Source organism: Equus caballus, chromosome 9 (assembly GCF_041296265.1).
Source record: "Equus caballus isolate H_3958 breed thoroughbred chromosome 9, TB-T2T, whole genome shotgun sequence".
In the NCBI taxonomy this organism is placed as follows: Eukaryota; Metazoa; Chordata; class Mammalia; order Perissodactyla; family Equidae; genus Equus; species Equus caballus.
In genome coordinates this window covers 68767123-68793880 of record NC_091692.1, presented here as the reverse complement: position 1 = coordinate 68793880, position 26758 = coordinate 68767123, and the positions used below count along the sequence as shown (strand labels likewise).

Here is a 26758-nt window from a genome sequence, read left to right as displayed (position 1 = left end):
CTTCTGGGGCAATAAACCCCAGCTTTATGGTCTACGGTTTTGTTTTTTGCTTTAAGTAATTTTGACAGTGAAACATCACCTACATATAGAAGAGTGCAAAAAAAAAGTGTATAATTTATTGGCATACTACAAAGTAAACATCAGTGATACCACCACCCACAGCAAGAAATAGAACATTACTAGCACCCCAGGAACTCCTCAGCCCCCTCCCAGATACTCTTCTTCCTTCAAAGGTAACCACTGATCCAACTTTTAATACTGTAGGTTAGTTTTGCCTGTTTTTGTATTTTAAATAAATAAAATCATGGAGGATGCATTATTTGTGTCTGACTCGTTTAGCTCAAATTTACATTTGTGAGAATCATTTCTATTGTTGGGAATAGCAGCAGTTGGTTAATTTTCACTGCTGAATATTCCATTACACGCATATTCCATAGTATATTTATCCATTTCATTGTTGATGGATATTGAAGTTGTTTCCAGTTTTGGACTATTGTGGACAATACTTCTAAAATCACGCTTGTAAATTTCATTTAGCACACAAGGTTTGCATTTCTGTCGGGTAAATTCTTTGAAGTGACAATCTTCATCTTTTAATTGGAGTGGTTAGTCTAGATACATTATCATTATTTTAATAGCTTCCTATCTTGTCTTCTTGCCTTTCTGTAATACCTTCTCTACACTAGAGAGTACTCTTTCTAAAAATCCAATCAGATCCCATCATTTATATTCTTAAATCCCTTCAACTGTGTCCTATCGCCCTGGGAATGAATTACAACCCGTTTACATGGCCCACTGGGCCTTCTACAATTTGGCTTCTGCTTGCTGCAGCTTTCAGTCTTTGCTCTAGCCAAACCTGTTCACCTCTCCTTCATGTGCTCTCTCACAAACTGCTTCCTCTGCTATAAACCCAGTTTTCTGTCACTTCTACCTCACTCCATGATTTTATCTGGCTAACTCCTACTTACCTCTTGAGTCACAGCTTGTCATTTCTGAGATAACACTGAAGGTTGAATTGTCAAATTCAGAGCACACAGACAATTGGAACACTCAAATGAATCACGAAAAAGTCTGAGCCCATCAACAAAGTAATCCAAGTCTGTTCTTGCCATATTAGGATGCATATTAGAACATATGAGGTTCTAAACGGTGCTTGAATAATCTTCACAAAGGGAACCATTTCCGTTATGGAGCATCTCCTTTATACACCCTGTTAATTACACAGCTTACATGACATTTTCTGATGAGCTATAATTTCAAGTTTGGTTATAATAAGCGAATTAGGTAGATCATAGTTAGACCATCTCATAGAAAGGACTCCCCGACACTTGCCTGGAAAATACCATTAGGTCTCATGTTTACAAAGGGATTTGACTGTGGCATCTGTTCCTAGGCATCCCCCAGAGGAAGAAAATAGATTCCAGACCTGCTGCTAATCCTCTCCTTCCCAACTTCCTAAGGTAAGCATTTCTGACCCTCTAAATCTGGACAGGTGTCTCCATTAATATTTTCATATTTCCTTGTGTTTCTCCCATCCAAATGATTTCTGATATATTATAACTTCTTGGTTACTTGTTGCCTGTAGGCCCCTCAATACTGTGAACTCCATTAAAATGGGGATTATATATATTTTATTTACCATTGTACGTCTGATGCCCAGCACTGTTGCTAGAACATAGTAAGGATTCAATAACGTTTGTGAATTATTAAGTTGCCTAAATATATCTGTGCCTTTAAAATAAGGTCATTTGTTTACTCTGTATGACATTGTTGGTTTTTAAGCTTGTTTGAATAAAGCTTATATGTAGTTAACTTTGATGAATGATTCTAGCATAGCAGGAAGGAAAAGATTTATGGGTTTCCTGTACAAACCTTGTCATAATAATTAGATTTTATATTCTCATTGAATATAAGGCATAATATGTTTTTGACCTTTCCAGAAATGTATTATTTATACCCAGACTTATTTCCGCTGACTTTATCTGTTTCATTGTCCTCTTTTTTTGTCATTTTGTCACTCTTCTCCATTTCTCTCCTATTTTCCATCCACATCTATTTGCAGTGTGCATTTTCTTTCTTTCTTTAAAATCCAATCTCTTCCTTAGCTTTTGTCACTTCACAGAGATAATTTTAAAAATTAAATTTCCCTGCATTTGAATTTAAAGTAGAAACAGTGAGCTTCTTGTTTCCATAATTAGTGGCTTAGACCTACCTTTGTTCCACAAAGGCTGACCTCTAGTTTATCTATGAGGTTGATGGTAAGATTATGATAAGACTAAAAAGACTGAAAGATTATGGGCTTTGTCTGTTTCTAAGTCATGCCAAAACATCTCAATGAAAAGGGCTATATTCACTCTTTTATTTGGATTCAAACAATACCTCACTCCAATGCAGTTCATAATAATAATCAGTTGATGTGACAGCTGATGTTTTCCTTAAACTAAAGTACCATTCATGAAGAGATATGGTTCCAGCTGCTATTACATGAGTTCTTTTGAATTAGACGTGTGTATGCTTTCTTGTGGCCTGGAACGGTTCAATTGTACCAGTCCTTTTTCTTTAGCATGTTTCTCTATTCAAATTACTACTAAATCTCTATTCCAATAGCATGTACAATCTCATTTGGTCTTCACTAAGAATATGTCACTTACGTATTTATCTCCCTCTATTCTTATCCCATTAGCCATTCTTCTCAGTGACAATTCGAGTGCTACTGCTTGGTGTCACATCATTATAATCGTAAGTGCAAATGAAATTATCTAGCAAGTCAGCAATAAGTTGGTCATCTGGATGTTTTAGGATAAGTTGATAGTAATTTTTTTCAGATAATTATCAAAATAGATACACAAAATTTAAATTTTGGAAGTAGGGCCCAGAAATCTGTGTTTTAGCTTTTTAGTGATTCTGATGCACATAAATGAAAAGTAGGGTAATATGGCTAGGTGTATTCTAAAATATGCACATGACTTGATATATATGGCATGAATCATTTAATAGGATTCAATCTCAGCTATATAATGGGGCAAGGTTCTTATCAGTTTAAAGATTTTATTTTTTTTTCCGTTTTCTCCCCAAAGCCCCCTGGTACATAGTTGTATATTTTTAGTTGTGGGTCCTTCTAGTTGTGGCATGTGGGATGCTGCCTCCGCATGGCTTGATGAGCGGTGCCACGTCCGCTCCCAGGATTCGAACTGGCGAAACCCTGGGATGCTGAAGCGGAGCCCGTGAACCTTACCACTCGGCCACAGGGCTGGCCCCTCTTATTAGTCTAAAACACCAGGAAGGCAGTAGTAAAATAAGGCTATTCTAAGACTGGAATACAGGGAGCCACGAGCTGGACACTAATTCTTATCTGTGAAGGTAAAATTAAGCCAAGAGAGAGTGGGGGTCAGAGAGTGTGGACAGTGTGTGTCAGAGAGCAAAGAGTGAAATCCCAGGATTGGGAATTCAAATGCAGTGGCTATGGACAAACCAAACCTAGGTTCTAAACCAATGGGAGACAATAATTTGGTGACTTTCTGCTGCTGTGGAGAATTATTTGCACCAGATAAGATGCTGTTATTGTGAGAGGGTGTAACTCTATCACCTTTAAAGCTATCGTGTCTTGACAATTATGGTTTAAAGAGATATCTTGAGGGCTATTATATGACATCGCATTTGGGAATGTAACAGAATCTTAAGATGAATGACATCCATCTGGCCAGCACCTTCGCTCAGGATTTGGTGTGCGCTTCACTTCTCCAGGCAGATTTTCCTAACCATAAAAGGACAGGTGAAGTGTGCCTCCCCTGTGCTCCACGGTGCCCTGAAGTTCTCCTTTCACAGAAATCTCATTCTGTAACGTAAGGGCCTTTTTACCTACCTGTCTTCTCTAGTAGATTATAAATTTCGTGAGGGACTATGTCGAGTCCTCAGGACTCCCCCACTTTTGAAGATTCTCTAGGAATGCTCACGAGAGTCTTCATATAGATGTCCTCGTGAATAAGATACATTACAACTGTGTAATAAGGATACACAGCTAGATCAGAAGGGAAAAAGACAGGCAGAGTTTGTGGGAATCCGTGTGCAGGCTTTCTTATGTTCTTTCTATGCCATCAGGGGTCACACAGAATGTGCTCTTCCCTCAGCAATGAAAATGCAGGAAACTGCATGCGATGTTTCTACCCAGGGAAGCCCATTAGAGACACAGTGCCCAGGACGTTTACGGACCGTTGGTCCCATAGGCATCCTCTGCAGAGTACATAACAAAATTCTAGACTCCCAGAAGGAAAGCACGTGTACAGCACTGTCTGGCCAAATCTAGACCTTATCAGTTAACTGTTAACTGGGGACACTCCGAGTGCCAAGTTCCCAGACGCCAGGCAAGGCCCAGCTCTGCAAGCAGGCCCTTCTAAGGATGGCATGTCAAACCTACTATGCTAGCTCTTTTCCGCACAAGGACCATGTCTGTCATATTCCTTGCTATTTTCCCAGAACCTAGCCCATCGCCTGAGACACAGAAAATCTTTGGAAACACTTGCTAAAGGAATTTCCTAAGGCAAAGCTGATAGGAAATAAACAACATAGTTCTCGAAGCTTTGGCCTGAGCATGCTTGAGCATGCACACACACACACACATGGCAAACACTAAAAAATTGACTATAATCCTTTGTTAAGACTTACTTAAGTGCCATAGTACTATAGAAGATTGGGTTTCCAGATAATTTGCTATCTGTTTGAGGGTACAGATCACTGACTCACTGGAGCTCTTTTATGAACTGACAGGGGACCTAGGGCCTGGCTCAAGCCTCAGAGTACCCTTCAGTGCGGCCTGGGGTTAAGGGTGGGGATGGATATGTAAAAGCATAAGATGGAAGCCATCCTCTCTTTCAGCATATTTTTGAGGGCAATAAATCTCTTCTCTCCTTCCTTTCTTCCATCCCTCCTTCCCACTTGCCTGCTTTCTAATCTCTTGCTTCCTCTTGCTTTCTCTCCAATGCATGTGGACATGTCAGATGTGGGGTAAAATGAGTATCTATCCTTGTTGACCATTAACTCAAAAGGCATCCCCACCAATGCTCTCCAGCCAAACACCAGGAACACACCTGGAGTTCATCGAACTGGATTTATGACTTATTGACATGAGGGAGGGCACGCTTTAAGGGGTGTCTCGGTAAAAGGGTATTAGGTAAATTTATTAGAAAATTTGGGGAGGGTTTAAAGAAGCAGGATTTTGCTCTTGATTGGATGCTATCAGGAATCAGGAGTAACTCTATGATTTTTTATCTCAATAGATCTTACTTAGGAGAAGGAGTTTGTGTCTCAAAGAAAAGAAGCGCTGCCTTTGTGTCAGCAGCAAATAGTTTTCCTACAGTCACTTGGAAAAGCAGCTTCAAAGATGTTATATTGTCATGGGTGTGTGTCTATGTAAAAGGGAGGTCTAAGCACTGTTCTTGACTCTGCTCGTTGTTCTTGTCCCATCTTCGATATTCCAGGCACTGGAGTGGGGTTGATCAAGTACATAAAGAGCTGCTCTGTCCTTCCTTGGACGACAGTCACAGTGAAGACCCTTACATTGTCTGCCTCGTATAAGTTTACCAGTCAGCAGTGGAAGAACCAATCAGGGGAGTCTCAATGTACATTAAGAAAGCAACAAGACTTAAATCCTTTCTGTAATAATGCCTTTTCTTTATTTTCTGTTAGACACTGTACTAGGAAACTGGGAAAAAATGATGGGAATGATTTGGTCTCTGCCCTCAAGGAACTTATACTTTAGTGAGAAAAACAGGAACGAAAAGAAACAGATTACAATATGATATGATAAATGCGAAAGGGAACTTGCAGTTATAGAAATAGCATACAGGAAGAACTTTCTTCTTTACATAGGAAGGCTTCAATATGAAGTTATTTCTAAACTGGGTTTTAAAGGATGAATAGAAGTTGTCCAAAACCAAGGGAAGGTGGAGGGTGGGAGGGAGGAGTTAAAACTAGGATCCTGGTCATACCTAAAACCACAGAATGAGGACTTCTCCTTTTCGCAGTATTGTGGGCTAAGGTGCTATTAGAGCTCTCTTCACCACAGCAAAACACTTCTAAAATGATGCGTTAAGCTCACAGAAAAGTATGTAAAATCTTGAAGGGCCAGAAAATAAGAGAGAATGCTGAAATGGATGAACAAAACAGCCATGGAAGCTGCCCTGGGGACAAAAGTCTTATCCATAAGTCAGAGTTTTATGTATCAATGACCACTAGGTGGAAAGACGAAGTCTGGGGTATATGACTCCAGTTAGATAATACTCACAGATTCAAAAATACTGACAAAAGCAGAAGACTAATTCTAGACATTATCTTTCTATGCAAATCTCTTTGCAAAAATGTAGGACAGAATAAGTTTATGGATAATCAACATAAAATGAAAATACTATGTGATTGATTATGAATGTGTACTCAAATTTCTGTCTTGTGTGATAGTCAATACTTTGAAATTATAATAGCAAGTATAAGAACTAGAAAATAGGAAAGAACATAACTAGGGGAGGATGAAAATTAGAAAGGGGTGCTAAAACTAGCCTAATAATTCTAGTCCTCTGTCACAGTCGGGGGCTTGGATAGTAATGAATTTGTACTTCCCAATGCCACAAACTTTTTTTAGGAATCAAAATTCTTCCCAAAGCTAAGATAAATAGTAGTTCCCAAGACAACTCTCTGAAGCTGTGCAAGCAAACCTTTTGAAGAATTCCCATAAAGAACAAACGATGACTGGAAAAATGAGTCATTTAGAGCCCACGCAGGAACATAAATGAGGATAAGTGAAATGCTGTCAAAAGTTACAGAAAGTAGCTGCAGGAGTTAAGTCATTAAAAGGGGGGAAAGAATAAAGTCTTTGAAGGATTTTCATATTGTAGCTGAATGTATGAATATCACAATTTGCTCTTTTTGAAAGAAAGATATTTATTCATTCATGCTTGAATTCATTCACTTAATAAACATTGAAAGCTAAGTATGTGCCAGATGCTGTGTCAAAAGATAGAGATACAAAAATGAATGGGACTCAGTGTGTGCTCTTCTGGAATTCTTAGACCTAAGGTAAGGCCTTCATGTAACAAATGATTATAAGACCATGAGATAAAGGCTCTACTCAGATATAGTGGTGACACTCACAGCCTGGGATGGGAGAGTGGGGAGGAAAGTATATCATCTCTTTATCTGAGAGAACTGTGTGAACTGAGCTCCCGCTCAACAAATATGTTTAAGCGTTTAGTATAGAATGATAACTCAAAAGACTCAAAAGTCTCCCTAAGGACTAAATTAAATGTATTGTTCCCTGTGATGAATATGTGCTTATTCCTATGATCTTCCTTTAATTTTTGGAGTGGGGTGCACCAAGTCAGTGAACAAAACTATTTAAGATTCCTAAGTCAAGGTTAAGAAGCGATCTTCTCCTTCAGTCACAGAGAGGCCGTGCGCACTCTGTACACATCGTCCATCTCAGAGAGAGTTTTGAAGGAGAGAACCTAGGGAAGAAATAGGTTTAGGGGCTTCTGAATCTCTTTCTAAGCATTATAAGTGAAATTTTATACAAGTTATATTGCTTTCTAGGTATACTCCAGCCGGTGTATACATAATACAAGAAGAAAATAAAAACATAAGAAAACAAAAACCAAAAAACAGTAAACAAAGATAAATTGAGATATACAATGGAAATAAATTAAATTATATGAATTTTTGTACATGAATCTATTTCCATTCATAGTATCTTTGTTTAGGACTGGGGTCACACAGATAATTATAAAGAAATTACTTACTCAAGAACCTGCCGTGTAGGGTGATGATTAAAAGTGTGAGATCTAGAATCTGCACGGTTGGGGCTTAATCCAGCGGGGACCTCTGACGATGCCTCAGGGACCTCAAGCACAGTGCTTAATTTAGCAAAGTCTTAGTTTGCTCATCTGAAAAATGGGGATGTAATCGCAATTTTTCCTTCATAATGTGATTTTGAGGATTACATATTGCTTGCAAAGAGCTTAATATGTGTGACGACAGTGATAATGATGAAAAGCCACTCAAGCTACAGGAGTGGGGTCTGGCCAGGGGAATACCTTGGTCCAATGGCTCTCAAAGTTTTCAGCATATTAGCATCCTGTGGGGCAGAGCCAGCTTCATGGGTCTGTGATCTGTGCAGTCAAATGCGACCTTTTCCAAGGAAGGGCTTCGCACTTGCTTTCATGCTCTGCTGTTGCCATCTGAATATTTTTAGTTTTTAAACAACAGTCTTACATCTTCATTTTGAAATGCGCCCTGCAAATTACGTAGCTGGTCCTGCCTGGGGAACATTTAAAAATCCCAATGCCTGAGGCCCAAGCTGTATCAATTAAGTCGGAATCTCTGAGGCCAGGACCAGAGATTCTTGCTATCTTTTAAAGTTCCATACATGTGAGTCTTATAGACAGTCAAGGTGAGAACCAGGGCCTTGGTTTTCTGGTTGGCTGCTAGCAGTCCAGGGGACTTTTTTGCCTCGGTGGCCTATATAACCTTGGTGGGGAAACCTTGTTTTTAGGTATGAATTCCAGTCGCAAGAGAATTAAGGTATATTCTCCAACTTTGAATCATGTCTAGAACTAGGCTGCACATACTGGGAAGTCCACCAATATGACTGCATGATGACTGGCCCTGGAGTCAGAACGTAGGACACTTACTCTGCTTAATCTATAAAGTGGGGCTTAAAATAACACCTACATCTTATGGTTGTGTGAGAGTTAAATGAGATCATTCATAGTAAATGCTTAACAGAAAGCCTGACACATAAGTGTTCAGTAAATGTTCGCTATTATTAACATTATGCTTCCTACAGGTTGTTTTGGTTTGACTAGTAATGGGATCTTTTGATTACCTAACAGACTCGTATCACAGGAACATCAAGGTACTTATTTCAAAGCCCATATTTAGCTATTCTTTAGAGTACAGAAGTATAGAAGGCATTTAGTCAGAAGGGGAAGAAGCATAGAGGCTTGAGGCAAGCCACATGACAGCACAGGGGCAAGTTGTCAATAATTTACTCATCCTGACAAGCTGTCAAATTACTGAAGAGTTTCCCAAAGCAGCATCTGACTCGGTTTCTCAGACCCCCCTCTTTTAAGGAAGACAGGGCTAATTGGAGGAGAAAAAATATCTTCAGTCCTCATGCCCTGTACACATCAAAACAGGCCATCTGTCACTTCTCTCCTCTCAGTTACTACCCTGGCCAATTAAATCTCTCCGTCCTCAATTGATGTACTTATATTTGTTCCTTGATCATTATTGATCATTATTTTTTTTTGTTTAGCCCGATGCCTTTCATTTTTGATATTAAAATGATAGAATTGATGCTACAATTCACTTTGTTTAGAGCCTCAAATACTGCTATGATGTACATAGATAAATTTTAAGCTTAAGAGGAGGTTGAGGGCAAAATATAAATGTTGTTTTAAGGCATAAATAAGCCATAAACTTACCACCTTAATTTTTCACCTTGAAATTTTAATTTCCTATTTTCCTTCATTTGAGGGATTACTTGGCATTTTACTAATTCCACAGGGGGAAATAGTTATGAGTGCCTTTTTGTGGAGAATTACAAAGAACTACGCAAATGCTAGTTTAATTAGAATTCAGCAAGAAAGCCAAAAGCCAGAAATTATTTATAGGCCTGACACCTGGTTGACATGTTTACTTGGCATGGCGGTTCCTAACCTGGCAGCACTTCAGGATCGCTTGGTGAGCTTAAAGAAATTCACACTGAAGCCCTGGCCCACCCTTGACCAGTTAAAATGGAATCTTTGGGCATGGAGTCTGGGGCACCATTTTTTTTCCCTTTTAAATAAACATTTTTTTAGAGCATTTTCAGGTTCACAGCAAAATTGAGCAGAAAGTACAGACAGCTCCCATATATTTCCTGCTCCCCCAAAAAACAGCTTCCCCCACTGTCAACATCCCAGAATAGAGTGGTACCTTTGTTACAATTGACATACCTACATTGACGCAACATTATCGCTAAAAGTCCATAGTTTACATTACACTTCACTTTTGGGGTTGTACATTCTATGATTTGGACCAGTGTACAATGACATGTCTCCAAAATTGTAGACTCCTATATTTCTCTGCCCTAAGAATTCCTCTGTGCTCTGCCTATCCATATCTCTCTCCCCACCAACCCCTGGAAATCCCTGATCTTTTTATTATCTCCATAGTTTTGCCTTTTCCAAATGTCATATATTTGGACTCACACAGTGTGTAGCCTTTTCAGATTGGCTTATTTCATTTAGTAACATATATTGAAGATTCCTCCATGTCATTTAATAGCCTGATAGCTCTTTTCTTTTTAGCCCTGAATAACATATTCCATTGTCTGGATGTATCACAGTTTATTAATCCATTCACCTATTAAAAGACATCTTTGCTTCCAAGTTTTGGCAATTATGAATAAAGCTGCTATAAACATCTGTGTGTAGGCTTTTGTGTAGATGTAAGTTTTCAGTTCATTTAGGTAAATATCAAAGAGCACAATTGCTAGGTCATATGGTAAGAGTATGTTTAGCTTTGAAAGAAACAGCCAGATTGTCTTCTAAAGTGGCTGTACCAGTTTTCATTTCCACCATCAATAAATGAGAGTTCCTGTTTCTCTACAACCATGCCAGAATTTGGCATTGTTAGTGTTCTGAGTTTTGGCCATTCTGATAGGTGTGCAGCAGTATCTCATTGTTTTAATTTGCATTTACCTGATGACATATGATGTGGGGCATTTTTTCATATGCTTATTTGCTATCAGTATGTCTTTTTTGGTGAGGTGTCTGTTCACGTCTTCTGCCTATTTTTTAATCAGGTTGTTCATTTTCTTATTGTTGGATTTTAAGTGTTCTTTGTATATTTTGGATAACAATTCTTTATCAGATATGTCATTTACAAATATTTTCTCCAAGTCTGTGGCTTGTCTTCTCTTTCTTTTGATGAGGCATCACATTAAAAAAAATTTCCCAGGGTGATTCTAACATGTAGCAGGGTTGAAAACATGGAGCTCCTGCTGTAAGGGAGAGGGATTCTTGTAGAACTCTCAAGGGCTACATGCTTTAAGGTTTTGAGAAAGTGCAAAAGCAGTTAAAAAAAAAAGCCCTATTTGATTCTGATTGAACTGTATCTGTAACCAAACGATAATGTTGATGTTTGGTTAAAAAAGCACTCACAAACATACCTTCAACCATGCAGGCCCAAGTAGACTCTTTGATAGTAGAAATTTCTCAGTGCTAAAAGCAACCTCAAGGCTTCTAGCTCCATGGCCCTGAGCAAATTTGGTGCAAAACACAGTGTGGCTTCTTTTTTCCATTGACTCTCACTTTTAGGCTCTCTGCATTTAGCTCAGATGTGTGGAATTCCCCTTGCACACCTCAGTTAGACGTGAGCTCCCCCGAAAGGCAGCCACATAAGCCTTCCTTCATTCCCCAACTGAACATGGGGAGTTTTTCTTCATTATTGTCTCTGCAATGCAACCGTACTCACTGCTGCCTTCAGGTTCCTGAGGGACCTGATACTGTCCCTGAAGAAGTGAATGCCTGTTTCCGAAAGAGACTTCTACCTTGAATCGCTACCTGTAGAGAACTGCCTGCATGATGTAGAAGGAAGTGCAAAGGTCTCCTTTACTCTAATTCCCAAAAGCCTACATCAGTCTAGAACCTGCTTACTTCCTCTCGGTGCACCATCCTGTCCTCTGTTAGATTCTGAAACAAAACAGTCCCCTTAACTACAAAGGCAGCTCTTGCAGGCCAACTCCATGTTGGGAGTGACTCTATGAAGGCAGAGTAGGAAGAGGAAGGGACAGAGGTAGAAAGCATTTAATTATTTAATAATTACTTAGAGTGAGTTACCCAGTGTAAATAATTTGGATTAACAAGGTATGAAGTCTCTTCTTCACCCAGTAGCTAGTCTTCGTTATGTAAGTCAGATCCTGTCACCCCTCTTCTCAGAAATCTCCAGTAGTCTCTCAACTCACTAGGAAGAAAGTTCAAAGTTTTTTCCAAGGCCCACAAGGCTCCATGGGAACCACACCCCATTGGGTTCTGCATCCCAGTCTCCTGCTGCTCACTGACCTTTGACTGCCTTGGCCTCCTGGCTGTTCCTAGGACACACCTAGCACTTCAGTATTAAATGCCATTTCCTGGGTCTGCAAGGCTTTTTCTCCAGAGGTCGGCATGACCCCTCCCTCTCTTCCTTATGGGAGAAGCAAGCTGCCTCTCCCTATTTAAACACCATCTCTACTCACCTCTCCCTCTCTCTCTCCCCTTACCCTGCTTTATATTTCTTCATAGCATTTATATCCACACACATCATGGGAATCCTTGGTTTACTGTCTGTCTTCTCCCACTAAAATGCAATCTCCACTATAGCAGAGGCCTTGTCTTTTCCCTGACTACGTTTCCAGTGCCTGGATCAGTGATTATTAAGCCTACGTTGGTCTCAAGTACCGTTTCAGAAACATATGTGCAGGGATCTTTCAAATGACACCTCTTAGCAGAGATCTCTCTCCAGAATGCTAAGGACAGCTGTCCGACATTTCCACTTGAATGTCTCAGTGTGTTAATAGATTGGAAGCCACAGCAAGGCAGAGACTGTATATATTGTTTTGTTCACCAATTTCTCCTCAGCACCCAAAACAGCGTGGGTCTATAGCCTGTGTTCAATACATATTTGTTGAATGAATGTTCAAAATGAACCATCCCATCCTCTAGCCCAACCATAAACCTGGGAGTCAACCCTGACTTTTTTCTCTTCTTCATCCTGTGCATCAAATCATGTATCAATCCTCATGGATTGCATCCCATGTATATCCATGAAACATATAGGACTCTTTCTAATCCTATGGCCATTACTCTAGTCTAGGCTTTGCATATCTACAATATTCCTAGTCAACAGGATTTCTGATACAAAAATATCAAAGATTATGCATTCTGGAAAGAGAACTAGGGAACCTCTATGGAGATGTCTCTAATGGAAATAGTCTTAATTTTCAATATTGGAGAATTTATGGTGTGAGTTTTAGCTATTTTAATGTAAGTCAAAGATTAAGACTTATTTCAGGGTGGTGGGGGTCAGGTAGATATTTTATAAACACTGCCTCAGAAGATGAATGTTGAGGAATGACCAGTGGATGTATTGTGCATGAACGTGGACAGAATGCAACATATCATTCTGATCTGTCAGCCTATTGAAAAAACTGGAAAAAAACCCCCAAACTTTCCACATAAAATGTGTATTGAATTTTCTGAAGCTCAACAAGAGAGAGAAAAGAAGCTGACTTCCCAAAAGGCTTTCTCTAAGTTTTGAGTAATAAGCCATTTGGAAAGAACATATACTGCATCTAAGAGTGGACTACGGGGAGCAAAAACATTCGCTGAAAAACAGAATTTGAACCTGTGTCAAAGGCAGTTTCACAAATAGTTTCTAAGACTAAAATAAAAAGAGAATTAGATTCAGATCTCATGGTTACTAAACCAGTGTTCTGTTGCATCATGCCAATTTTATTGCTTTTGTTCTATTATGAGTACTGATCTTTTAAGTTCTCCTGACAGAAACAATTAGAATGGAATTCTGAATGTCTTTCTCATTTGATTACATGTCACCCAAAACCCTGTTCCCTAAACCTGGCACACACATGTATTTGTTTTTCTGAACTGTAGTTACATTGAAAATTGGAAGACCACCTGTCTTAAACTGACTCTTAGTGGCATTATTATGTGATGAAAAGATAGTAGGCTTTGCAGTTGGGCCTAAATTGAATCCTGTTTCTGCTACTGATAAGCTGTGGGAATTTGGAGTTACTTCCCTTCAACCAAATGGAGTTGCCTCCCATGTAACATTGGGGACATGATATCTCCCTCCTAGATCTGATGTAAAGAATACGTGAGTATTTGATGTGCTCATTACAGAGTAGTTCTAAATGTTTTCCTTTCTAGCTTGACAAACTCCAGGCCAACTCTAATACAGTCTCCTCATAAATATGGTGGAAGGCAGGACAGGGACAAAAAGTGTTATTGATGGCAATGCATCTTGCAGTGGTCCTTGGACGGTGGGTCGCCACTGTCAAATTCTGTGTTCTGATGAATGGTGTTTCAGAAGGGATCTAGTGTACTTGTTAACCAGCTTAGAAGAAAAAAGCTCATTAACCTTTTGTTTGACATTTGATTGTTCATAAAAAAACCAAATAGGGGGCTGGCCCCGTGGCCGAGTGGTTAAGTTCGCGCGCTCTGGGGCAGGCGGCCCAGTGTTTCGGTGGTTCGAATCCTGGGCGTGGACACGGCACTGCTCATCAAACCACGCTGAGGCAGCATCCCACATGCCACAACTAGAAGGACCCGCAACGAAGAATATACAACTATGTACTGGGGGGCTTTGGGGAGAAAAAGGAAAAAAATAAAATCTTTAAAAAAAAAACCAAATAATTAAGCACTAGTATGCTACTTACTTTCAGTAAGCACAACTCTGCATGTCAGGGCTTTCCTCTGTAAATTAGGGATGATAAAATACAACCTAAGTCTGGTTGTTTTGAAGTTTCAATGAAATATTGTATAAAAAGTGCTGGAATCATGGAAGTCATAGTCATAGGGAAACCCTCGGATGCAGACCTGTGCTTACGGAAACTAAGTGGCAGATTCAGTGTTTAAACCCAGACCTATCTGATTCTAGAACGGGGCACGTTGACTTCACCACTCTGCTTTCCTAATGCTTTTTTGAAGTGTATTAGTGTTTTGAGGCTACAGGATTATTTAACACACCCTAATTATCTTATTCATATTATAATTTTAAGAATTTACTTTTCTTTGCTCCTTTCTACATTCATTTCAACACCTACATATTCTTTTATTACTGTAAAAATTTGATTCCAACTTGATGTCTAAATAACCCAAACTCATACTTCTAAATCATACTCGTCTTTCCATTCCTTTGTCCCACCTTCCCTTCTCCTCTCCTTCTTTGGGTATTGAATATTATATACGCATGTACAAATACGTATGTATAGAAATGTATCAAAAAATTCCAGATGTCCAGGGAAGAAGTGACGCTAAGACAAACATAGCCTCCTTCCCAGTTTCACCTGTTACAGCTCTGGCCATGCACCATTCATCTTGTAAAATATGGCTGGTATCTCTGAGCTACAACAGCCTGGATCAATCCTTCTTCCATGTCCTCTCTGAGGTTGGGACATGTCTGGTCCAAGAAACGAGTCAAAAGCCCTTATAATTTTAGATGTATACCCTCTAAACAAAAGAAACAATATATAATAAGTTGACTGGCAGCTCTTTACTCTTTTTCCTTCTGCAGAAGCACATTTTATCTAATTTTCTTCTATTTGGAAACATTTCACTAGCCATTGAACTAGAGCCTTTGGGGTTTATTCATGACATACCACATGAAGAGCTGGAAAATACTCTGGCGTAAATCACCAGAAAAGGCACAAAGGTGGGGAGAATTGCTGAATGGAAAAGAATGAAGGGTCAACATATATAAAAACTAACTGCAATGAGGTGAAGTGAAATGAATTCCAATGAAAATGGATTCCCATGGATATATGTGTTCTGGTTCTGGACTAAGTTTTTTAGAAAAGGAAAATAAGCATTTTAAATGATAAATAATTAAGGAAACTTTTATATAAAAACTTTAAGAAATTAAGATATTAGTTAAAAGGAATTTTTTCTTGCCCTTTTCTGTGAGCATGTCTGCCTAAGGTGATTTACTTGGCTTACTGGTTCCAAGGCTTCTGTTTATTTGTGTGTTTGCTTAGAAATCTTTCATTCACATAATTATCACCTGTGGGATAATTTAATGAGGTTATGCAGAGTAAACAATCACATCTGAGCTTCTTTATGCTGCTGCTGATGTCCTAAATGTATATGCTAAAGAATAGATATGCAGGGCCAGCCCCATGGCGGAGTGGTTAAGTTTGCGCGCTCTGCTTCGGCGGCCCAGGGTTTTGCCAGTTCGAATCCTTGGCGCGGACATGGCACCGCTCATCAGGCCATGCTGAGGTGGCGTCCCAAATGCCACAACTAGAAGGACCCATAACTAAAAATATACAACTATGTACCGGGGGGCTTTGGGGAGAAAAATAAAATCTTTAAAAAATAAAAAGAATAGATACGTTATAAAAGTATGTACCTAAAAGAGTACATTAAAGAATATGCTAAAGGCTAGGTACGTGGTAAGGGTGATGCTCTAGTTGGTAGCATCAACTCACCCTAAAAATGATGGAGGCATATATGTTACTAGAGTAAAATCCTCAAAAACTGTGACAAACGTGCAATAATTACATGCCCTATATTTCCAACACAGTCTTTGTTCTCATATCTTCTGCTCCCATATCGGATACCATGTATATGTTATGGCAGATGTCTTAGGTTTCAGATTAGGAAATACTATCACAGTACATATGGATAAAATAACAATAAAACAAACAAAAACCCACAAAAGTATCTAGCTATTTCCTGTTTACACGAGACCTATGCAAAGGAAAGAAAATCAGGACACAGAAAGGCTAGAAATGATAAGATGAAAAAAAATGTACTAGGAAAATATGAACAAAGTAGAAGAGAGTGTGGCAATATTAACAGAGGAAAAGTACATTTCTGTGAATTACTATAATGCATCTTTCTGGGATGAGAGTATTAAATGAGACAGAGATATTGCATATTTTAGAGGACAAAGAGATTTTATATCAAACAAGTAGATATGGTCTGTATACATCTAAATGTATAGCTATGGAATATGTAAGGCACAAATATTAGAAATATAAGAAGAAATGGGCACACCTACAGTTGTTGCAGAAAAATTTAACATTTTTCTCGGAAATTGATTGATAAAGAATAAAAAAGAATATAGCAGATTTAAATAATTAGCAAACTATATCTAATAAACGCATAAAGAACTTTGTATCCATGAACTGAGAATATGCAGTCATTTTTCATATACACGGATATGGAAAGTCTCACTAAGAAAAGATATTACATATTAGTTCACTAAATATAAAAATTATTTAAAAACATAGATGTAAGAAGGAGTATGTTATTTCATCATAAAGAGATCAAATTAAAAAAGATCTTTATAGCAAAAATCTAATCACTTAGAAATTGAATCCTTTCTAAATAAATTTTGGGTTGAAAAGGAAATCAAGAGAAATCAAAATTTATATTATAAGCAAACACAAGTGAAAACGTGATTTGAGCACAACCCTGACATCGAAACCAGGTAAGAAGAACACATAGGTGCATACACATCCAAAGACTGTTAGACCACTAACACAGAAGATATAACTGTATTTATTTGAATGTAAGATTGGAAAAGCCAAAAAATAATAATGAAAGATGTTAGTGGTCTAGATTCAAAGTCAACATACAAAATTGGTGTCATTTTCTATACATCCAGAATAACCAATTTAAGAAGTCAATGGAAAAGAATCTCATCTACACTAATATAAAAAAATCTATAAGTTCTTAGAAAATAACAAATAACAAGTGTTCAAATCCTATCTGAAGAAAACTATACTACTTCAGTGAAAGACGGAAAGGGAGACTGGTATAAATGGAAAAACACACTGTATCTCTGTATGGGGAGATTTAGTACTGTACAAGTTCACAAACAAATTTATAATTTGATTCTTTGTCAATTAAAATCACAATAGAAGTTTTTGTGGAATTTGATAACTGGATTCTAAATTTTTCTGTAGGAGAACATGTACAGGAAATTTAGTAAAAGAAAAACAAGAGGGAAATAGCACCCCCAAATTTCAAAACAAGGTATAAAGCTAAGGTAATTAAAATAAAATGGTTTTGGGGCAAGAAAGAGAGAGGTTAATTCAGATGAGGACTCAAGAATCCTGTACGTGTGTGTGCATATATATATATCTCCTGTATATATACCTCTCTCTCTCTCTATATATATATAAAATCCAGAACCTAACCTATCCTATACACACACACACACACACACACACGTCTTGTATATATACATCCATATATGTGTGTGTGTATACATATATATTATTTGGGGAAGTTTTAAATATTAAGGTGTGAGCCCAAATGAATTGTCTCCCAAACAGCTGCAGGAGAAGAGTTGTCTGATTTTCTGAAGGCTGATATCAGAGGACTTCACCTAGGGGGAGATGTAACCAAGAGTATGAATAGTGTATATGATAAGTTAGCATTTCCAATCACTAGAGAAATAACAAATTATTTCATTAATATGTTACAACAACTGACTTTCTGTTGGAAAAATTATTAAATCTCATTTCTCTTACCATATTCTGGACATGTCAAAATGCAACATTAAAAAAATAGCACTAGAGAAAAACACAGGGAAATATTTTGACTGCCTTGACATAGGCAAGACTTTCTCAAGCAAGGCAGAAAACACAGAAATTATAATAGAAAAGATTAACAAGTTTTACAACTAAAGAATTAAAAACTTTTGTACAATAAAAGATACCATAAAGCATAATTGACCAAAGGGAAGAAAAGACAAATGATCAAATGGGAGAAAATATTTACTATGAATATAACAAGAATAAATATTAAAAATATACAAAGATCTCCTATAAGGCAGTTAGAAAACTCAATCAATCCAAAAAAAATGGACAAAGACCATGAAAAAGCAATTTGCAGGAAAAAATAATAAAAGCTCCAGAGAGAGAGAGAGCGCGCATAGCGTTATTAGTAATAAGGAAATTGCAATTTAAAATAACGCGATTTTTTTTGCCCATCAGTTTAGGAAAACCTTAAAAGATTGACATATTCAGTGTAGGTGAAAGTGTGGAGGAAGCATTACTCTCGTGCATTGTTGGTTGAAGTGTGAATACGTATAGTCTTTTTGGAGGTCAATTTAGCATTATACACCAAAATTTATAGTGCGTATGCCCTTTGACTCAGTAATTCTTTTTTTAGGCATATATCCTATAAGATTGCTGGGAAATGTGTGTAAAAATATCTTCATGGTGATGCTCATTGAAGCATTGTTTTTGACAGTAAAATGCTAGGAACAGCTCAGCTGTCATTGCTAGAAGAATGTAATTAAATCATGGTGCAGCCACACAATGGAATAGTATGTCATTGATCAGTGTTCTCCAATTTGCATAATGTATGGATCTTCTCTAACGGGATTTTTAAAAATTAATTCCCAAGGAGGCAAGAGGAATATCTATAAGTACAGACTTTAAAGATATAAAGTTATCTTAAACAAAAAAAATCAGGTTAGAGAATTTCATAGTTAATAAAACGTTTTTTAAGAAAACCAACAAGCTATATATTTGTTCTCTTTTTCTCTGTGAATGCATAGAAAAGACTGATAATACATATCCAGTCATTAATAGTGGTTACCGTTAGGGTTTGGATAGAGATAAAGAAACATGGAGCAAGCCTTTTCTTTTTGGTTTTTACTCTATATAAGTCTTCTTTGTTTTATTTATGTTTCAATAAGATTGTGGTTTTTAGTTAATTTAAAAAAATAAAAATAATTTTAGAAAAAGAAAAAACCTTATTACTCTAGAATTTATTTTAATCTCAAAAAATTTGCTCTGGGATGGGAGTTATGAGATTGAAGAAGCAGATTAAGCCATACTTAATTCCAATATATCAATGTAAAATGAATTTTTCATTAGGGATCTCTGGAACCAAGTATTCAAATCATTATAGGCATGAGAAAGTTCGGCATTCTTTGTTAGCTTTTTGAAGCGTTGTTTGTCACTGTAGCTTGCTCTAAAATATTCAATTACTTCACTGTTTCATTCCATGTGGTGCTGTGAACAGAAAAAGTTCAGCATTCGTTTTGTCACATATGAAAAGTGCTCCATGAGAAAGCTTAATAGTATGAGCCAAGGTACCTCAAAACTCACTACAGTTTGGGGGCCCAGGAACAAATCAGAGATGACAAGGCGGGTCAAATTCCATGCTAGCCTACCTTTTGCTCCTGACATAAAAATTAAAATATACAAATTCCTAATTTGGAGGGTAGGAATTAATGTCTTCATTTTACAGATGAAACTGGAAATTAGAGGACTTCAGTGAATGAAAAATCTGAGTAGCTTACCCTGCCAAGTGGCATTTATGGTTTCTTATTGGTTACAAAACTCACCAAAACACCAGGAATCGGGGGAAGGAGTGAAATGTACTGAAGAAGGATGCTTGTAGTGGTCTGAAAAAAAGTAAGGTCAAATTAGTTGAGTAACAAATCACATCGTAAGAACAAGGTTATATCAAGAATTTAGTCAATTTTTCAGGGCGGGCAGGGTTAGCATGGGGTAGTGATGGGGTAGGCAGCTATCAACATGCTGTGATGAAAGGGGGAGCAAAAATCCGCCTGCCCAAAGAGGTTTCTTGCAACTTTTCTGAAAGTCCTCTTGGAGCCATTTGTATTGTCATTGTCTCCAAGTGGATCAGGAAAATGAATCAGTGGCTCAGTGGATGGCATGATCCTTGAATCTCCTTTATAAAATGACTGTTATTTGGATATGAGTATCGGTGTCTGGTGGACCTGGGGTGGGGGCTCTACGAGCTGCAGCATGGTCAAGGACCATCTCAGGAAGTGACTCAGGCAGGTTAACATTCGTAATCTACTGATGATTAATAATTGAGTGACGGAATAAGGATTCAAACCTATGACTTTAGAATCTCAATTCTGTTCTTTATCGATTTCTACGCCATCTATCCATTCCTTTTCTTCCTTTTCTTTCCTGAAATCATCTTAACAATTTTTCTGCCCATTAGCATTCTTTGACATTGTCATGCTTTTTCATATTTTGTGCTTTTGCCCATAAAATTCCCTTTTCCTGAAAATGCATTTTTCAGCTTTTTTCTCTATCTCAAGATTTTACCTATTTTAAGGACCTTTCTTAAATGTTACCGTCTTTGTAAAGCCTGTTCTGATATCTTCAGGAAGAATTTACCACTTAGTCGGTGTGATTCCAAAGCATTTTGAAGATCTCTAGGCTAAAAAGCATATTTCATTGTGCCTATACGTATGTCAATCCACAATTGAGGATAAGGATGGCCTTGACCCAGCACAGTGCAGGGCACATTGTAATAAACTGTTACTTATATTAATAAATTATTAATTATATTAATAAATTATTACTTAATAAATGAGCTTTCATTATTCATACATTCACTGACTCCAATAGGCATGGGTCTATGAATTGGAGAATGTAATCCAAGCTAACTCTCAGAAGCTCATATTTACAGGAGCTGATATCTGATGGATTTATAATCTCAAATCATTGCCTTAGATCACAAAGTCTGATTTAAAAAACAGCCTTTGGGGCCTAACAGGCTATGCTTTAAAAAATTCATATCAATTCTTCCATTAAGTGAAATGGATTTTAGCTTGAACAATCATTTATTCAACTCTCTGCAGAGTACAGCTTAGACTTGGATATATGCAGACTCTTCAATCGTTCCGGGTTAATTCTACTTTTAATGCTGGAGGCTGCTGACATAGTGGGGTCTCAGAGGGGGACCTATGCTACGTACCCATAGTGGGTTCAGGTTCAGGCATGTCCAGCTGTGTCTGAATGGCTGACAGGGTAGGGTCACCAGCAATTGATTTTCTGGAGATGATCTAAAAGCCTCATTATAAGGAGCTCACCTACAATGAAGGAAAAGTTAAGGAATGAAATCTCGGTGTGAGTACAATGAGGTATTTTGAATTTAGCAGGAGTGTGACTTCTGGACCAACCCTACCGGCATCAATTAAATAATCTGTGAACTCAGACCATAACCATTTTTCCTTTTCATATTACTTGCATATTGATGATGGAATTATTTTTAGACTTTTAGAAAGTAGCTCTCTCAAGTTGTTCAAAATATAGAGGTGCCCCTGTAATTTTGTGTGTAAGCTACTCCCAGCTGATTCTTGGTCCACAGCTTCTCTCTTTCCTATACCCATTTCCCCAGAGAAATAATCTCCCCACAAGACTACTAAGCCAAGGCCTGCTGGCTAGTTCCCTGACATTCATGGCTCCTGCCTCCTTGCTACCCAAATCCTGATTTTACTCAGGTATCCATCCTTGAACCACACCATCTACATGACTAAGAGAAAACTGGCACAAATCCCAGTACCAAAGGTGGCTAATAGTCAGCCTAAAAGACTCAGAGCATGGCATTCTCTTGGCAACCGTTACTGATGCAGGAGTGGGATTTTGACTTTAGCTGGCTCAATCAGACTAAAGTGAAAGACTTATATTCCAGCCTTGGGCAGTAATTTTTTTTCTCTCTCTCTCCTTCTAGATGTGAACAAGACCTCATGATGCTATAGTTGCTGCTGGCAGCCATCTTGTGACCAAAACAAGAAGGGCTTTTAGGATAAAGGAAACACTCTAGACAGCAGAGGAGAAAGACAAAAACATCTGTATCCCTGATGTCATAGCTTGAGCCATGGAATCAAATCACCCTGCAGTTGGCTGTTGTACTTCTTGCTATGTGAAATAATACAGTTCCTTATTGTTTAAGCCTGATGAGTCACGGCTTCTGTTATTGCAAGTGAAACCATACCAACTGATTTATCATAGGGACAGCTAATTATGAAGACTGAGAACACAAAATATTGTGTTGTACTCAAACAAAACCTAAAGTTAACCTGACTCATTTAGTGATTTATATAATTGTCATGCCACATTAATTAGATATAAATTATAAACAATGCACACAAATGACTCATTTTCCAGGGAGATGGTGGTAGAAGGTGACATGGAACAATGAAAAGCAGACGAGGTTCCAAATTGTGAATAGAACTCTTCTACTCTGCTAATGTCTGAGAAAAGGAGCTCCACATAAATTTGTTATCAATAATCAGTTTCCAGTTAGAAAGGGACTGCTGTTTATTGAGTACTTACTGGAAACCAGGCTCTATCCTGGGCACTTTTTACACAACTGGAATCAAGCAGTCATTGAGCAGTAGACGTGGAGTCTCTCAGAACTGGGTCCATTGGTGCCTGTGCTGGAGCCAGCCAGTTCTGAATTGAAAGAGCAGAGAGCGTGCATGTCTTCCTTACTCTGCTTCATCCAAATTCCACACTCGGATTCCCACGATTAGTGTTTTCTTAGTTAAGTCACTGTTTCTCAGTGCACAACCACTATGCCCCAAGGGGCTGGTTTCAGAGGAATTTCCAAAATCAGCCAGAGGCAGTGTCAGAATCAGCCCTTCCACACAAACTCTTAGGTTCCGATGTTAAGGTTTGATCTGAAGCCTAGATAGCTACCCTTTTCATCAAGATAAATGGATTTCGGGTGCCCCATTGCGATTTCTTGCCCATGAAACCTGATTGGAGTAATTCTAGAAAGCCCCAGCAGCTCTCCCTAAATTCTCATTCAGGGAACAGAGTTGGGGCTGCGATCTTTGTCTTCCAGAAGTCCTCTGGGTCCCTAGGTAGTTCTTCTGAGATCATGATCTGATCAAGTTGGAAAGGTTTGGTTTTACACTAACTCAAGCGTGCTTTTCCCACACTGGAACAAACAAGGGGGCTGCTCAAGTGATTCTTTGCATGATAAAGATAAAGGATTGCTACAATTTATATATATTCAAATTATATATATGCATGTAAAATCAGATCATTACGCAATGTTGATCTATATCTTTTTGATGGTCCCATGGAATTCCATCTATAAGAATACCATAATTTACTTAATTTTCTAATGTTGAATTTTTAGATTATTTCTAATTTTTCTCTATTATAAATATTTCCTTACAATAAACCCAAGATGCATAAGTTTAATGTTTCTGTACCATTTTAAAAGGTCTTTTTACAATTGTGTATCATTCTTCTTACATGAAGTTCCTGGAAAAGGCCAATTCACAGAAACAGAAAGTAGAATGGAGGTTACCAGGGGCTGACGGGGAGGAGGAAATAGGAGTTAGGTTTTAATGGAGTTAGATTTGTACAGAGTTTGCTCAGGATGAAAAAGTTCTGGAATTGGATAGTGGGGATGGTTGTACAACATTATGAATGTTCTTCATGCCACTAAATTGTACACTGAAAAATGGTTAAAATGATAAATTTTATGTTATGTGTATTTTGCAACAAAAAATTTCAAATATGAAAAATAAATAAATAAAAGGCTTTTTCAAACTGAAAGACTGAACTCGGGGAAATCTGGGATCATTGTAGAATGAATTTGGGGGCTGCTTTGGAAAGTGGCACTAAGTCTACCGATGAGATTATGAGTGAGAACCATATAGCTGTTTCTTTTCAGTGCAAGTACTCCCCAAAGAATGGACCTTAACTCCTCTTCCTTGACTGTTTCTTTGCCCCATCATGTTGGACTCCATTTGCCCCCCACATTAACTTCCTCAGTCTTTTGTGTCTGTCTCCTCCTTGCTTTCCCCAAGGTGACCCTTGACCAAGGCCTTGCTCAGTTTCTGTCGACCAGGCACTGGGGTGCTTCTAAGAGCCCAGCCCAGTGCCCTTCTGCTTCCTTCCTCAGCCTTCTTTAGAACTGACAGCTTGCACCAGCCCTGTTCTCTGGTGAAGCATAAAGAGGTGAACACACGAGGCCTTTAAAGTGTTCAGAGTAGGGCAGGAGTTACGGGAAGGATGAAGAGCAGTGCTGAGGCCTGGAATGTGAAAACTTAGGGAAAACCCACTTTCAGAGCACAGATCCCACTTTTTTCTTAAGTGCATTTAGCCATGACATTCTACTTCCCCTTTCCGACCCAGACTAATGTTTCAGTGACTGCACCTGAGCTGCAAGGTTCACTCATTTTTTTTTTTTTGGAAGATTAGCCCTGAGCTAACATCTGCTGCCAATTCTCCTCTTTTTTTGCTGAGGAAGACTGGCCCTGAGCTAACATCCGTGCCCATCTTCCTCTACTTTTTTTTTATATGTGGGATGCTTACCACAGCATGGCGTGCCAAGTGGTGCCATGTCCATACCCAGTATCCGAACTGGTGAAACCCGGGCCGCTGAAGCGGAACGTGCACACTTAACCACTGCACCACCAGGCTGGCCCCGAGGTTCACTCATTTTTATCTTCTACTTGCAAGCATCTGGGCTTCTACATTTTACTGAGATGCTCTAGCTTCGGACTCTATTCCTCCTTCCATCCCTTCTTGGATCTCCTGGAGACCCAGGTGCCTCTCCTGCATCCAGCTCTCTTGGTAATGAAGAGGCTGTGTTGCTCTGTCATATATTCAGTCATTCATATTCATAAAAAAGCATGAAGACAATTTTCTTAATTACAGTACTTGATGCTGCGATGTGTCTCCCAATTTTCTGTGTGTGGTTTCATCTGTGTAACAGGCACTCTGCATGAATTCAACACTTTTAATTGCTGGGGAACTTTCTCTAGGAGAGTTAATGTGCAAAAAGGGAAATGACTTCCAGGATTTCATTTAAAGAATGCTTATTTGACTCTAGTCTTATTGGGTTCCTGGGGACTGGCTGAGCTGTTGCTTTGTGATTTGCATGGACAAACCAAAATTAAGCTTCTGGTTTGCATTCTTCATTTGCTAATGAAAGTTCTGTTTTGTATTTACCTGCGGGTGAAGATTTAGACCTCACTCCCCCTGAGATCACTGTGAAAGGAGGGGATGAATAATTTGATGGTCTCTAGAACATGAAGAAAGGCTGCAGCCTTTCACCATAAAATTGAATTCTGTGAATCCATCAGTTAACAGTTAATGGATTGTGGGAAAATTACAGCGTAGACTCTGTGGCCTCCCTCCTAATTCACTGAAGAAATTGAACCTGTCTAGGTTTGTTGGGCTGAATGCCTTGTGAGCTCAGTCCAGTCTATAGGATTTCAGAAGAACAGCTGGAAGGAGAGTAAATACCACTGAAGATATTTGCTTTTATCATCTTAACAGCCAAATCTCCTTGTTTGATTTCAAAATTCCACTTTTCCCAGATATCAGCTGGTCAAACTAAGCAGATTTTTTTCTTTCTAGTCATTTACAGTTTAATGACAGCCAAATACATTTCATTCTGGCTCTGCCCCTCACTGATGCCATCTGAATGCTTGAGGCTACCGCTGATTGCGAGTCTGAAGCCCTGAATGATCATGTCTGATGTTGGTATTAGTTCCTGCTGGGGTGGGGTAGAACTCAGATTAGAAGTAAGCTAGGGATCCTTTGAGGTTTTTTTGCCTTTAACATTTGCTTTTTCCAAGTCCCAGAAAGAAGTAAACTAGCATGTTTAATTTGTTCCTCACTTAATCTGTCTTCATACAACTGTAATTTTCACTGAACCAGAACTGGAATTCAGTCTTCTGCTCTGGTGGCCCAGCGCCCTTCATTATCTGCATTCATGAATTGATTTATATTAAAGGAGAAAAAGATCTCAGAGGCTGAAGTTCTGTGATGAGTGTCTGAGAGCAGAGATGAGGGGAGGCAGAGGACAGTATGATGTTTTTCCTCAGCCTTGCACCAGGCTGGATCTGATCTTCTAGCAAGAGAACATTTGCAGGTGGAAGCTGAGAGCCCATTTTCATAGGAATCATTGCCACACACAGAACATTAGCAGTGGTGTGAACCAAGATTATTACAAAAGATCATGCAAAGTAAAGGAGAGAGGGGTATTTTACATGGACCAGGGAAAGAGATGCAGTTCTTTTTGGCAACTCAAAGCTTTGCACCTTTTGAAGTCAAAAGAGATAGTTCCTTGGCAAAGCTACATTATCATGATGAGAGCCGGCAGCCACGGCAGTTAGGAGATGCCATCCTCTGGTAGTTTCACACCAACGAGGCGGCTGAGGATGAAGACCAAGACAAAACAGGTCCTGA

The 26758-nt window shown here is 38.6% G+C and overlaps 1 long non-coding RNA gene across 1 annotated transcript; it reads left to right on the top strand.

The window, feature by feature from the left end:
• Positions 1 to 1131: 1131 nt before the first annotated feature.
• Positions 1132 to 24089, top strand: LOC111775096 (uncharacterized). The gene is made up of 3 exons (XR_002810595.2): positions 1132 to 1460; positions 2684 to 2739; positions 22269 to 24089. It is a non-coding gene; the product is annotated as an uncharacterized lncRNA (long non-coding RNA).
• The last annotated feature ends 2669 nt before the right edge of the window (positions 24090 to 26758 follow it).